General features: G+C 35.8%; 1 protein-coding gene across 1 annotated transcript in view; it reads right to left on the reverse strand.

The window, feature by feature from the left end:
* The window catches only part of LOC134662809 (CD151 antigen-like), a 227,749-nt gene extending 215,763 nt beyond the window's left edge, over positions 1-11,986 (reverse strand). The window contains exon 1 of the mRNA XM_063519116.1: positions 11,658-11,986. The gene's annotated coding sequence lies outside the window, so the exon portion shown is untranslated. The remainder of the gene's footprint in view (positions 1-11,657) is intronic.
* Positions 11,987-16,874: the final 4,888 nt, after the last annotated feature.

The raw sequence follows: 16,874 nt of genomic DNA on the forward strand, positions 1-16,874 counted from the left end.
CGGCTGTTCACGCGCTTCGCACATACCTCAGCAACGACCAATGCCAAGTTTTATTAAAGATTGACATCAAAAACGCATTTAACTCTGTGAATAGAGACACCCTGCTGGCGGAAATCAGGAATAACACCCCAGAGCTTTATAATTACCTCCTTCATTGTTACGCTGATCCTTCCAAATTAATGTACCGCAGTCATGAAATTTCTTCGGAAGTAGGATGCCAGCAGGGTGATCCCTTGGGGCCGGCTATCTTTTGTTTAGCTATCAACCCCATCATTCAAAATTTATCTTCTGATTTCAATGTCTGGTACCTGGACGATGGAACATTAGGAGGCAACTTGGAAACAGTCCTTTCGGATCTCTCCGTTCTCAAGTCCAAGTTCGAGTCCATAGGTCTAGACCTGAACTGTAATAAATGTGAACTATATATTCACGATCCGTCACTAAACCACTCGGACGTTACAGAGAAATTCAATACTATAACACCTAATGTTACCACTGTTACAAGAGATTCCCTTAGCCTCCTGGGGACTCCAATTTTTGACGTTTATTTTCCAACATTTATCAGTAACACCGTTTCCAAATTTCCAAATTACGCCGACCGTCTTCTAGAAATCAGCCCCCATTCAGCCCTCACCATTCTTAAATTTTGTCTTTTTGTTCCCCAGTTAATGTATGTGCTTCGCTGCAGCCCTTTCTGGAAACATGTAAATTTGCTGCTACCTATAGACTTCATGGTCCGGACTACCTTAGAGCGTATTCTTAATATAAAGCTATCCGATCAATCGTGGTTACAAGCGTCTCTACCCGTTCGGTACGGCGGGCTGGGCTTACGCAAAATCTCTAGCGTTTCACTGCCGGCATTTCTATCGTCCGTCCATAGCTCTGCTGATCTTGTAGGAAAAATCCTAAGGGTTTTACCCACAAACTATGAGATCACAGGCTTGGGCGATGCTAGAAATGCCTGGCTGTCTGCATGCCCGGGAATTGACCCTCCATATAATCTAAAATCACAGAGGAGCTGGGATGATGCTTTATCGAAATTAACGTATACCACATGTTTAGATAACAGCGAAGGAGCTGAACGCGCTCGTTTGATCGCAGTTGGTTGTAGGGACGCTGGCCACTGGCTCAACGCATATCCCTCACCCAATACTGGCACTCATCTAGACGGAAACACCCTCCGTGTGGCAGTTGGTCTACGCCTGGGGGTTCCAATCTGTGCGCCGCATATATGCCACTGTGGGAGTGATGTGGATCAGATGGGGCGTCATGGTCTGTCTTGCCAGCGAAGCGCGGGGCGATTATCTCGTCACGCCGCGCTCAATGACATTATCCGCCGGTCTCTTGTCACCGTCAACGTGCCTGCGATACTCGAGCCGGCCGGTATAGCTCGGGACGATGGCAAGAGACCTGATGGTATGTCGCTGATTCCGTGGAGGATGGGACGAGTGTTGGTGTGGGACGCGACCTGCGTGGACACACTGGCACCGTCTCACCTTCACGGTACTACCAAGAAAGCGGGTGCTGCTGCCGAAGCTGCCGAGACCCTCAAGAGGCGGAAATACGGGGGTCTCGACGCCAATTACAACTTTATTCCTTTCGGTGTTGAGACCCTCGGTCCGTGGGGTCCGGGAGCTCAAAATCTATTTACATATTTGGCCAAACGGCTGGTTGAGGTCACTGGGGACAAAAGAGCTGGCAGCTTCCTCGCTCAACGAATAAGCGTTGCAATTCAGCGAGGAAATGCTGCCAGTATCTTTGGTACTATGCCCCAGGGGCCCTCTTTAGATATAGATTTTTAGTTTTCCTTTTTTAAGTAGTAGTTTTAGTTTTGTAGGTAGTTTTAATTTTATTTAGGTTACTTTATGTTGTTTATATATTTTAGTTTAGGTTTTAAATTTTTAATTCATAGTTAGTTGTAATGTTTTTTTATTATTACCTTTTAAGTTAAATATGTCGGCGACGGATGGTCCCGATGGCGGTGGGCGCGTGGGGGTAGTACCTAGATGTATTACTTCACAGCCAAAATAGTAGGTATGCTACCTACGCATGAAATAAACATTCGGACTCATTAACCATACTAGTGCCTACTATTATTTGAGTACTAAATAATAAAAATAACTAAACGATCTTACGATGGAATCGGAATTCAATACAAATAAAAAGATCACATGAAATCGTTCAAATCTTTATTTAAGTCAAACTAAACCGGTTCCAACCCTACACCTCTGACCCGAGAAGATTTAACCCGGCAACAAACTCGGCGGGACACATCTTTTCAAAACAACACATAGTTTCTTTATTTTACAAAAGTAAGCTTCTAATGGCACATAAGAAATCAAAATAACACTTGGAATAAAACACTTAGCTAAACGGTTAAACAACGTGAGAATCTATAAGCTTTCAGAATAATCCTTCAGGTGTAAGCCTTCAGGAACGTAGCGAATTAGGCACGAGCTTGGCTAACGTCCGATCTCTAGCGCGGTCCGATCAAGAAGAAGGAAGCCAGTTCCAGCGGCGGAGCCAACCGCTCCCGCCTCCAATTCAAGTTGGTAAACCTGCCTGACCAGTCTACCAACATAACGACAAAAATGCCTGCTCGTGCCTACGTTCACTCAAGATACCCCTCTTGACGTTCCAAAGCCTTCTACCTGTCATCTTAGTTCATCAATACGCCAATAGATGGTGGCGTTACTCTCTACGCAACTTTATGATTCCGTTACAAGCAAATAATATGTAGCCAAACATTGCTAATCGATTTTATACAGGCGTTTAAAGCTATGAACTGTAATGCTGCAACAATACGTCCTTCTGGTGTCTCGCTCCGACACGGCCGTCCTGCGCTACACACGTCCTCGTGTGTGGGTGTATGCATTTGATACTGAAACAAAATATACAGCACAGTATCTCATCGTTCGGTCATTCCTGACCCACAATTTGGGGCTCACTCAAATTACTATTAAAATCAAACTTTGTTATCAATCAAACCAGAAAAAATAATTGTTCAAAATTACTTTAACAATCCTCAATTCTCAAGTCAAATATAGTCCATCGAGCAACGACTAAATAAAAATAATCATCAGTAATCATCGCCGCTATCTAACGGATACACTCCAATAATCATCGCCTCCATCTGGCGGATACTCTCAAATTTATGTGAAAACAAAACAATCCCAAACATCAAAAACACAAATCACAACAGCTCTAATTCATTGCTCGACAGTATCACTACTATTGTCGTCAATATCAATTTACGGGGAAATTATCTGCCATAAAAAAAATTGGTCATATGTGATCTAAATTTTTGTAAGACATCTTAAAATAAATAACATTCTGAATTGATAGTTCCAATTTTACTCATATGAACACAGTACATAAACGGGAATTCATTTTTAACAAAACAACACCAGTCCTTCGGTACATTGCCAGTCCTTCGGCAGATACCAGACCCTCGTCAGAAGTAACCATCTCAGCTGCGTAAGTGCTACTCCTCGCAAAGAGCATTCTGCACATAAAAAGCAGACCACGTGCACCTCTTACATGCTCCGGCACTTCTGATGCGGTCACTAAACAATACCCAGTCCATCGGGCATACTTTCAGTCCATCGAAAGCAAAACAGTATTGCCCAGTCCATCGGGCGTGCCTTCAGTCTATCGAAAGCAAAACAGTAGTGCCCAGTCCATCGGGCGTAATTTCAGTCCTACGAAAGTACAAGCTTTCAGTCCGTCGAAAGCAAAACAATGTTAACAGTGAATTCCAAAAAAAAATAAAAATAAAAACAGGTCTTTAAATCATGTTACTCAGAACCATTGGTACTATCAGCGTCAACTGATCAACTGAAACTGAACATTACTGATCAAAATCACTAAAGATAGCTTTCTTCTTTAGCTTTAACAACAAACTCGCTCAAGACTTCTATGCAGAAGTAAAACATCTCAAAATAATCCCAACGAAATGGGAACTGCTCACCAGCTTAATAAAGTATGATGCACGCGACCAAGTCAAAGGTGGTGGTGGTGAGGTCCAACCCATGCACGGAGGCTGATCCTTTCCGCTTGCCGTTGCCGTTGCTGCGGCAGGTTGCGAGAGACACGATGTGGTTCAACATAGCTGGCTGTTACTGAAATCATCATTTGCACGGTATCAGGTTTATCATGTATGCAGGCTAAACTCAAAAGGGTTATGAAATGCAAGGTAACAGACACAAAAAACATGTTTCCAATGTATACGGGACTTCAAAAATCTCAGAATAAAATTTAAACTTCAATGAGTGTGTTTTATTTAATTCTATGAACAAACAAAAACGTGTTGCAAAAATAAGTAACACGGTAAAATGGGCCAATACGAAAAGTGACAGCTTATTAGTTACGTTCGACTGTTATGCTTCGCCATTACACTCAAAATAAAATTCACTAATAAACAATTAGAACGAAACCTGTCCTTTTATTTCCAAATCTCCAGCACAGAAGATACTGCACAGCCGCCTCTGTATCACAGGCGCAATGGCGTCCGCAAGCTCGCTCGGCTCCGGCTGCAGGACACTGTAACATTAATTTTCATATGCGTAGCTCATGTTTCCATAGTATACACGATTTGCGGCATTACGAGCAATAATTTGTCGCAATTTTATTAATTACTAAACATTACAGGGTAAAGATTACATAATGCTTGCATTGGCAATTCAGCAGGATCAATTTCTAACGGTGCATTGTATTTCCATGAAAAAAAATATTTTTTGAGGGTAGATGCACAAGTGAGCGATGAAATAATATCACGTCGCGACAGCCAATATTTGATTTTAATTAACAATATGGATTTCATACCAAAATAACTTAAGATCACTTAGATTTAAATGGATTTTAAAAATTAATTGTATTTTCAAATCAATTATTGAGGGTAGATTCACAAGTGAGCGATGAAATAATATCGCGTCGCGACAGCCAATATTTGATTTTAATTAACAATATGGATTTCATACCAAAATAACTTAAGATCACTTAGATTTAAATGGATTTTAAAAATTAATTGTATGTTCAAATCAATTATTGAGGGTAGATTCACAAGTGAGCTATGAAATAGTATCACGTCGTGATAGCTAATACTTGGTTTTAATTAACAGTATGGATTTCAAATCAAAATAACTCAAGATCGCTTTGATTTAAATGGATTACTAAAATTAATTATAAGGAAACGTGGCGATACCAGAGATGACGTCACGTCACGACCAGTCTGTTCGACAGCCCCAATCATAATTCACAATTTCACAATAATTCTCACCAAATAACAATGAATTGCACTCACCTTTCAATGAAGGTTAGACACGTGAGCTTACCATTTACCACGTGTCCAGATTATGGAATGTAGGTCACCAGAAATACACCACGCTCCCAGGTGGCTGTGTAAGCAATACATGAAACTCCGCATCGATCCCACTTGCTGATGTCGGCGACGGATGGTCCCGATGGCGGTGGGCGCGTGGGGGTAGTACCTAGATGTATTACTTCACAGCCAAAATAGTAGGTATGCTACCTACGCATGAAATAAACATTCGGACTCATTAACCATACTAGTGCCTACTATTATTTGAGTACTAAATAATAAAAATAACTAAACGATCTTACGATGGAATCGGAATTCAATACAAATAAAAAGATCACATGAAATCGTTCAAATCTTTATTTAAGTCAAACTAAACCGGTTCCAACCCTACACCTCTGACCCGAGAAGATTTAACCCGGCAACAAACTCGGCGGGACACATCTTTTCAAAACAACACATAGTTTCTTTATTTTACAAAAGTAAGCTTCTAATGGCACATAAGAAATCAAAATAACACTTGGAATAAAACACTTAGCTAAACGGTTAAACAACGTGAGAATCTATAAGCTTTCAGAATAATCCTTCAGGTGTAAGCCTTCAGGAACGTAGCGAATTAGGCACGAGCTTGGCTAACGTCCGATCTCTAGCGCGGTCCGATCAAGAAGAAGGAAGCCAGTTCCAGCGGCGGAGCCAACCGCTCCCGCCTCCAATTCAAGTTGGTAAACCTGCCTGACCAGTCTACCAACATAACGACAAAAATGCCTGCTCGTGCCTACGTTCACTCAAGATACCCCTCTTGACGTTCCAAAGCCTTCTACCTGTCATCTTAGTTCATCAATACGCCAATAGATGGTGGCGTTACTCTCTACGCAACTTTATGATTCCGTTAAAAGCAAATAATATGTAGCCAAACATTGCTAATCGATTTTATACAGGCGTTTAAAGCTATGAACTGTAATGCTGCAACAATACGTCCTTCTGGTGTCTCGCTCCGACAAATAAATGAACTTTATCCTAATAAAATAAATAAAATAAATAAAATAAATAAAATAAATAAAATAAATAAAATAAATAAAATAAATAAAATAAATAAAATAAATAAAATAAATACAATAAATAAAATAAATAAAATAAATAAAATAAATAAAATAAATACAATAAATAAAATAAATAAAATAAATAAAATAAATAAAATAAATAAAATAAATAAAATAAATAAAATAAATAAAATAAATAAAATAAATAAAATAAATAAAATAAATAAAATAAATAAAATAAATAAAATAAATAAAATAAATAAAATAAATAAAATAAATAAAATAAATAAAATAAATAAAATAAATAAAATAAATAAAATAAATAAAATAAATAAAATAAATAAAATAAATAAAATAAATAAAATAAATAAAATAAATAAAATAAATAAAATAAATAAAATAAATAAAATAAATAAAATAAATAAAATAAATAAAATAAATAAAATAAATAAAATAAATAAAATAAATAAAATAAATAAAATAAATAAAATAAATAAAATAAATAAAATAAATAAAATAAATAAAATAAATAAAATAAATAAAATAAATAAAATAAATAAAATAAATAAAATAAATAAAATAAATAAAATAAATAAAATAAATAAAATAAATAAAATAAATAAAATAAATAAAATAAATAAAATAAATAAAATAAATAAAATAAATAAAATAAATAAAATAAATAAAATAAATAAAATAAATAAAATAAATAAAATAAATAAAATAAATAAAATAAATAAAATAAATAAAATATATAAAATATATAAAATATATAAAATATATAAACTATATAAAAATATATAAAATATAAATAAAATATGTAAAATGTTATATACATTCAAAATAATCAAAATAAATTATATAAATAAAATTAACAAAATTAATAACAAATAAAATAAATTAAATAAGTAAAATAAACAAAATAAAAAAATTTACATAATAAACAAAATAAAAAATTAACATAATAAACAAAATAAGTAAAATAAACAAAAACATTAAAATAAACAAAAACATTAAAACAAGCAAAATTAAAAAAAATTACAAAAATAACAAAATAAACTATTAGTTCTATTAATAAATTAACTATTTCTTTTAGTAGGTATTTGACTGACGGCACATCACTAAATACGAATGTAGCAAACCAATAAGCAATCGATAATAAAGGTTACCATAACTGAATAAAAACCGGTTAAAAACCCCTAACAAAAACCCTAACGCGATGGGGTTTTGAGATTAACTCGGTTAAAGGTTAAGGTTACCGTTTCAATAAGCTTACCGTTACAATCAGGTAACAGTATGATAGGGTTACCGAATGATACGGTAACCGAATTGATTGGGTTACCGAATGGATAGGATTAAGCGTAAAGAGGGGTTTTCCGGTCCTTGCTTATGGCTTTGCCCAAAACTGGGGAGGAACGGATGTACTTTTAGCTACCTGTAGCAAAGCGACGAAATCGCGGAGTGAGACACGCCTGGTATAGCTTAGTACAGTCAAGTGTAAAAATAAGGGTGCACACATCATACTCAAAGATATGTCTCATAGCTCTTATGTCAGCGAATTAAGAACTATGAGACATTTATTTAACAAGATTTTACAGTTGACTGTAGTTGTACCTAATTCCCTTTCGAACGGCGTAGTGATCGTACCGTCGTTTGTGAAAGAATTTCGTCGAATTGAACTTGCAGGTACCTATATAAATATTTCAACACTAAGATGACGTCAACAATCAGTTTGCTGTACGGATATGATGGTCGTTCTTGTCTACGTGACAGCGTGATAAAACGGTGTCCGTCACTTTCTTTCCCACGGTGTTAAACAGTGACAGTTATTTTATCACGTGGATAAAGATGGATAAAGCTATCCATAATAGGCTGGCTGGTCTCAAATTAATATGGGTCACACGATAAGTGATACCGTGACCGAGTAACTTACTGAGAAATGATTTAACCATTGATAAGAATAAAATTATAAACTACCTAACAATAAACGTCGTAATTATAACTATCTCTGAATTACCTATATACATCGTGTATATTGATATTATATATTTATCTCGCTATTATGAATTGTATGTCCTACCTATATTTGTTACGATACATTTAAGATGATGAAAATGCCAAAGCATGTTCGCTTTTATCCAACGATTTCAATATCATACGTTATCGTCGGTTTCGTTATGTGTGTGTTATGGAAGTTTCGCAATTCAACTTTTTCTAGAGGCCAAGAAAATATCGCATAGCGCGTAAACAAAAATATTTCTGCTCCAAATATACGAATTCTTTCCACGTCCGTAATCTGAAACTAAAACAAGACGGAAGGAATAAAGTTCTCCAAAGAATTCACGTTCATTTTCCATTCAAGCGTAATACGAAGCAACACAAAGATATACTAGCGAGTAGGTAGAAGTAGCAGCTGAATAGTTCCGTCGCAAAAGCGAATGAAAACATTCAGTGCTGAAAATACTGATAACGTTTTATTAAATTCAATCAAATGAATTCGCAAATATATGTAAGTGCATGCAGTTAGTCGGGGTACGTACGTACGTACGTACATATGGCGTAATCTGCGTGCGCTTCTGTGTTCCCTGTATATCAGGCCTCAGGCTAATTCTGAAATGCTGTCACATACATCGTTAGACCATTTCGTTGATATTGAGCACAAACAAACTTCGAATGTAAAGCTAAAATTGGTAACCAGCTTTTGGAATTACCTGTGATTCATTCAGCATGTCCAGCTTTAAAATACAGCACGCCTATTTACTTAAATACCATATCGCTTATTAAGACAATGTGAACAGCGTTATACAGGTTTATGGTTTTCTTCGTAGTTTCTATAATAGACTACTTTTGTTACCTCTTACTTTTAAGTTTATTGCTATTTTAATTAGTTGTATTTTCTTAATTAAGTACCTGCGAGAAATAAAAGGCATTTTTTTATTTATTTATTACTTATTACTTAGGTATATAAGCCACATAAACTAGGCATAATGATTTTTCTACGACATCTGCGTCACTGAATTATTATTTTTGTTATTCGCTGGTCGCTCCCACCAGTCCCACCAGGCCGAATTCGACAGTTTGTTAAAAAAAGTTGATGATTCAAAGCCCGTTCCAATGAATGATTGAAATAGGCTTAGGTATAGCTGCCACAAAAACTAGTTCGGTCAATTTCTATCCTTTAAAACCAAAATTTTAATTAAAGACTGACCATGACTATTAGAAAACCATAGCAACAAATTGATTTACATATTGGATTCAGCGCTGTGAACTAAGTTCATAACTATTTCATTTCCACATTGAAACGATTTGAAGCACACAAATTCAAATTTAATTCTGTCTAAAATATCGCGCTATTTGAATACGAATATTCCCGAATCTCTAGATACGATGACATTTGCATACCTACATTTAGATATATACTTAATAATGAACATTGTTTAGCTTGGGTGGTTTTTGTCAGTCGTTCCCGTACCTGTTATAATTGTATCGAGTATATACTATACTGCGGAGGAACGTATTAACAAGTAGGTATGAAATGTTAGTGTAGGTTTAGAAGGCACACTTCCTTATACCTACTACTATGTTGCCATTGTTCTGTATTCTTCGGGGTCAGAGGTTGCCTCGCCTAAGAAATCATACAAATATTTACTGACTGACTATAATTATAATCCATCATAATTTTAATATAGGTAAACGAAGCGACTCGATCCTCAAACAAAGAAGTAGGTATTTGTGATTAAGTACGTTGATAACATCCGCGACATTGTTCAATCACGACCTTTGATAATAGACACACCAACACGTTTCAAGCTGAATCGTGCATTGGACAATCACTCTTGTTATCTCTGAGTTAAAGGTTAAATTGCGAACCGAAATCAGTTAAACATACGAGTATGTGAAAGTAATTTGGAGCAAATGTGTGAACCGCCGGGCCGTGAACATGTTGATTAGGATGTTACAAGCGATGGGACTCGGGTTCATCTAGTGTGTGACGGATCGCTTAATAAGGGACGCTTATAGGATGGCCAATCGAATTAACTAATAGCTCATATAGATGGATTAGATATTAGCAACATATCGTAGCATATATTGAAAATAACCATACATTCATATATTAGTGTTTTTCATACTAAAAGTAAGTATGTAATAAATGTAACGACTTTTATATAAAATATATTAGTATTAATGTAATATGTATAGTAGGTATTATAGAGTTATTTATATACCTTATTTATTAAAAAATAAGGTGTACTACTAGAGGCCTATGCAAATTAAAAACTCGGCTTGATTTTTTAATTGATATGATAGGTACTACCATATGTAGGTATACGTCACGACTCGCATTATTGATGCGCGCTTAGTCGTATCAAGTTAAGGAAGTGAGACAAATTAAGTTAAGATTTAAAAAAAACTGAACACTCTCAATACAGGTTAGCATGCGCGGTCGTTAACGCCTACATCACTAGTCCGCTAAGATATTTATTAACTGGTACAAAAAGTCGTACGTCTATTGGAGCATTGGTACACTTACGCTGTACCAAACACACACGACAGTACCTGACCATATGTAGCCATGTGAGTCACTTGGCATCGCAGTGACATAACATGTACACACATACAATGACAACACAATACAGATATAACGTCATATGCAAGCGGCACCTTGAACTAGCGTATAAGCGTAAGTCCAACTAGAGAAGTACTAGCTTTACGATTAAATCTTATACGCTTTAGTATTATTATCAATGTTAACTAGTTTATTTTGATAGTAATATACACGCATACAAACTTTAACGGAAGAAAACGACCTATTCTCATAAGGAAAATAGCAATAACTATCAAATGATCTCACATAACTTATAACTTTTAATGGATTGCTTTACAAATTATGTATTATTATTAGTAGTACCTAGTTATTATTTATTACTTATATTTAACAAAAGTAGAATTGCAGAAGACATGATTATACCATCCACTTTGTATAAGTATATAAAATTCTTCTTACTAGACTTCTCAATAAAAAAAGGGTTTGCCAATGACTTATCAACTTAAAATGTGTTTACCTACGTCTATTCTTCTGAAGTAAAGTCTTATTAACTTAAATAAATAACTCGTTATCGGTGTCATTTTTAAATGTCTTGTATAAATTACGGCCTTCGCACGCAAATAGCTCCGGGCCAATTTAAATATTTCAACGCTTCGTCCTCTTTTTACAAGATTTCAGAATTCAGACGTACCAAATTCTTTGAAGACCGCCCTAGGCGTATTACCGGATCTAACGCTGTCAAAAGATCGCTTACCTTTTCAGCTGAAGAATCTTTCAATACTACGCCTCGGTCCGTAATCACTGTACACTATTAAGTACAATATTATACTACACATTCACTTAAATCACTAATATTTACACTTTCCTCAGGGTATCAGTGCTTGGAAGAAACTGTAACACACTTGAACACATGCATCTCAAATCTCCAGTCTAGATTGCGCGCGAAAATCGCGTAACATCGGCACAAAAGTATTCGGGACTCGCAAACACGTTACTATTACCACAGCGTTGCTGCCGTACTGACTCAGAATTTCCACTCGGGCCCCGATACCAGCAATCCTTCACAGACGCTTATAATCAGAAACTAACCAAATATACATGTACTGCGATACATTACTGCTTTTAAAGCAAAGGGTCAATCGCGTAGACTTAAAGACGCCGCAATGGTTTTATGGTTGGTGGAAATGCTCGTTCAATGAAGCATGTTTTCTATGAGCATAGTAAGAGTTTCCTGTTAACAGTATGAAAATGCTTCGTATGTCAACTTATTGCTAATGCTGGCTTGGCCTGTGATAATTTGGTATACTAATAATTCAGTCTAAGAAAGGCTGAACTGAACTTTCAGAATACCTACTCTGGAACTAAACTGTATTATTTATATTTATACTTATATTTTAACGGCCCGTTCAGAGTCCCGTAACTCAGTGAAAGACTAACAAAAGGAAAACACATGCAGAGCGTATCAAGCAGTTTTCAGAATGCCGTTTGGAGACAACACATTGGTTTACTGGAAGCCAAAACCGACTTCAAAAAGGATGAAATAAAAAATTCTCCTTTTTGAAGTCTATGCGTTACCAACTGATATGTTTGAAGTCGGTGCCAAGCCAAGTAGTAACAATACCAGTCAAAAATGCGGCTGCCTTAAGCAGAAAACAAGTAACTCGAAAATTTTCAAAAACGGTTTTTTTGGATTTTCGGAATCTACAATTTCAGGCGCATCTTTCACCAAAAAAATAATTGTAAAATATTGTGTAGTTTTCAAAATATTCATGTTTTTTAATTCCAAGTATCTTTTTTTGACCCTGTATTCTACGCTAAATTCAAGTCATCATCATCCTCGCGTTGTCCCGGCATTTTGCCACGGCTCATGGTAGCCTGGGGTCCGCTTGGCAACTAATCCCAGGAATTGGCGTGGGCACTAGTCTTTACGAAAGCGACTGCCATCTGACCTTCCAACCCAGAGGGTAAACTAGGCCCGTATTGGGATTAGTCCGGTTTCCTCACGATGTGTTCCTTCACCGAAAAGCCACTGGTAAATATCAAATGATATTTCGTACATAAGTTCCGAAAAACTCATTGGTACGAGCCGGGGTTTGAACCCGCGACCTCCGGATTGCAAGTCGCACGCTCTTACCGCTAGGCCACCAGCGCTTTTTTTCTACGCTAAATTCAAGTATATGTCCCATTTCTACGCTAAAGTCAAGTAACTAAACAGAGATACTTGTAATTCATATAGTTGACTGAGATACTTAAGTTTAGCGTAGATGTTCGTAACTGCGAATTAGTTTATTACAATGGTAAAACAAGTATCTCCTAACACAATCTGCGATTTAGGTTAGAAATTAGTTACATAGTTATACAGAAGGTACCTTGTTTAAAGACATACATAGAAAACAAATTTGCTTAGCAATATTCGTGTCAAAGGCTAACACGTGAAGAGTTTGTGAGATTTGAGTATAAAGAAAAAGTGTTGTTAAAACAATTAAAATTATCTGTATTGTCTACAGTAATGAAAATAGAACACTAGAATATGCCAAAGAAAGAGGAAATCATAATTATGCAGTATCCGTGCCAAAGGTTTTGGAAAAAATTAGAAACAAACAACAACTGACTGGATTCAATTGACCAAAAGGGATATATTTAATCCAGACATAATGCCAAAATTTGAATTTTTATAAAGACACTTATTATGTGGTAAAGTCAATCATCTGAGGTCAATCTCGAGAAGTCTATTAGTAGAGTTAGACCAAGAAAAGTCTGCAGAGATGTTGAGAGCACACGCAGTGCCGGTGTTATTTATATGTCATGATTCATAGAAGTTTGACGTTTAAAATAATACCTGCACTGCGTGTCCTGTCAAAATTCTAGCTACTAAAGAGATCCACCAATTACTTACCATATGAATAGGTGTATATCAGCAAAATTTCAGATCGATATGGGTTTATAAGAAATAGGTAAAACTGACTTGAAGGATTTAATTAGATTTTTACTTTGTTACAAGTAAAGTTAAATAATAAATAAAGTAACTATGTACCTAAGTATGTATTTATCTATGTATATCGTCGCCTAGCACTCATAGTACAAACTTTGCTTAATTTGGGGCTAGGTCAACCGGTGTAAGATTGTCCCCAAATATTGATTTTTATGAACTCTCCAGCTCTCACCATGCCATGCACCAGCCTCATTCCTATCAAACACGTCTGTCAAATAGGACTATAAAAAAATTCAAGTGCCAGTCGGGCTCGCCCACCGAGCGTTACTTACAAATTTAACTTATTTTTGTTTATAAATTTATAGTTTTCAGATTATTCCCTGTACTTATAGTGTAATACAATATTACTTGCCAAACTTCCCGTTGACCTAGCTATTACCTAATACCTACCTACTTAGGTATCCTTTAAATTTTGAATCCCTTGAAAATCTCGAAATATACTTACGTATTTAGGCATAAACGACCGTATTTTTTTTTTACGTTAATTTAGAAGTTTGATTTGTTTTCACAGCTTTAAGGGAATGTAGACCTGAGTATGTTGTTTTGATTTCAACTCGATACCTCCACGCGTTTCCAAGATAAAGGATATTGAAAGACAAATGGACGGAGGACGGACGGACAAGAAAGTGATCCTATAAGGGTTTCGTTTTTTCCTTATGAGGTATGGAACCCTAAAAAAGAAAAGTTCGGAAGCAGGATCCTGTAGGTACCACGAAGACAGAGGGTTTGTTGAAGGAATGGGACATCGTATCATAAAATAATCCCTGGAAATAAATAAAATCGATGAAATAGGTACCAATAACCATGTGTAAAAAGGTCCGAGGATGGCAACATCAATTACTAATTTTAAAAAAAGTCTATTTTCCAAGAGAAAAGGAGTTTTAAATACATAAAAAAATTGTAGATTTCTTTCAAGCGTTTTATTATCTAACAGGGATTTTGAAGTCGACAAACCTGAAAGAAATAAAAATGGGTTTTCGGTAGCTTATTTTATTAGCTTTCATTTGATACCATTTTCTTCAGAATTGCATGAAAATTGGAAAAGTTATTGAGCGGAAAGCCAAATATGTTTAGTATTTAAGAAGTTAAAGTGCTTGCTATTTCAAAGCTAAACACGAGATACTTGAATTTGTGTAGAATGGTTCTGAGATTTTCGGGCAGTAAACTACACAGAAAACATTTTATGCCTGTACAAAGTTTAATATACAAGAATATCAAAAAATAAAGTCTGTATAAGCTTAATTTTATCGCCCTTAACATAATGGCATAAACAGATATTACATTTTAGACCAAATACCTAACAAAACTGACAAATTACGTTTTCTTGCTCTCCTCAAAAATTGGTCAAAACTGGGTTACTTGTTTTCTGCTTAGGGCAGCCGAATGGGATTTATAGCTATAAAGCTGATTATTTTTGACTGGTATTGTTACTACTTGGCTTGGCACCGACTTCAAACATATCAGTTGGTAACGCATAGACTTCAAAAAGGATAATATTTTATTTCATCCTTTTTGAAGTCGGTTTTTTTTTTGTAAAAAGTTTTTATTTTTCCATTTTTAGTTTTAACGCATTGTGTTAAGAGCGCGACACATGAATGAAAAAAATCGGACTACTCTGTAAAAAGTTATGCGTGGTCATACGTTACAATCGGTGAGTGAAAAATCAATCACCCCCTATTTTCCTACCCTTAAGGTTGGATGTTTTTTTCCAAATTTATATGGGACCAACTTCGGGGTTATACCCTTTCCAATAAAAAAATAATTATCAAAATCGAACTACTCTGTAAAAAGTTATGCGTGGTCATACATAAAAAATATATATACGCGTCGACTTGAGAACCTCCTCCGTTTTTTTCGTCGGTTAAAAATAGAGTTTTATCTAGCCATGTTCGTCTGTCTGTCTGTCTATCCACGGCTTTGCTGATCGTTAGTGCTAGAGAGCTGCATTTTGGCACGAATGAAGTTTGAACCTTGTGCAATTTAATTTTAAGTTCAAATTTCTTCAATATAATATCTCGAGTTATCAACTTCTTCCGGCCGTGTACCGATATAAATCAGTTTCGCGTCGTTACGCTGACAAACTCGTCAAATATTTTTTTAGGATGGCTCTGCATGAAGTGGAGAAGACATTTTTTTCGCTTCAACCCCATTTCGCTGATTGCCCATATTCGGCTTAATTTGACCTGGCTATATCTGTTTTTGAAGAAATAAGAGAGCCTCTCAAAACCGGTATGGTAAAGCAGGCCACTGACGAGCCTTCCAAATGGATGCCGTTACAGTGGATTCATCCAAATAGATGGCATCCTAATATTAAACTTTGTACGTTTTTCACATTCACGGACCGATTTTGGATTGCAGCCACGCTATTTGGACTGTTAGAAGGCTCGTCAATGGCCACCTTAAAAGATATTGTCCATTGATCTTGAAACTGAATGTTACAGATTAAGGTGTCGTAAAAGATTTTTGACAAATGTCTGCTCTTAGGTCGGAAAAATATTTGAGGTGCGAGAAGAATGGATTATTCGGGAAGGACAATTTGTCATCCCGGTCATCCGTGACGGTCCCGGCCGCTCTACACAGTACGCGCTCGTACAGTTGTGCATATGGAAGAAGCGTTTGCAAATATATTTACATTTTTTCTACAAATAATACGAGTAGGATGACGTGCCAAAAAATCTTATCTAAATACATATTGGTACTAATATTGGTCTCACTCAAAGGACATTTGCACACCATTGCTCGGAAATGTGGCAATAGATGGTATTTAGTTTGACCTGAGTTGAGTTGAGTTGTATACCTGTACCAACAGTCTAACAATGTTTTGTCTGCCTGTCTGTCGACTCTCCCCCTCCCCCTTTATCTCCGAAACTACAGTCAATAATTTTGAAAAAATAAAACGCAAAATAGTTCTTTACCTATAGATGACAGGAAAACCTATTAGAAATGTGCAGTCAAGCGTGAGTCGGACTTAATGTACAG

The sequence above is a fragment of the Cydia amplana genome, chromosome 3 (genome assembly GCF_948474715.1).
Source record: "Cydia amplana chromosome 3, ilCydAmpl1.1, whole genome shotgun sequence".
In the NCBI taxonomy this organism is placed as follows: domain Eukaryota; kingdom Metazoa; phylum Arthropoda; class Insecta; order Lepidoptera; family Tortricidae; genus Cydia; species Cydia amplana.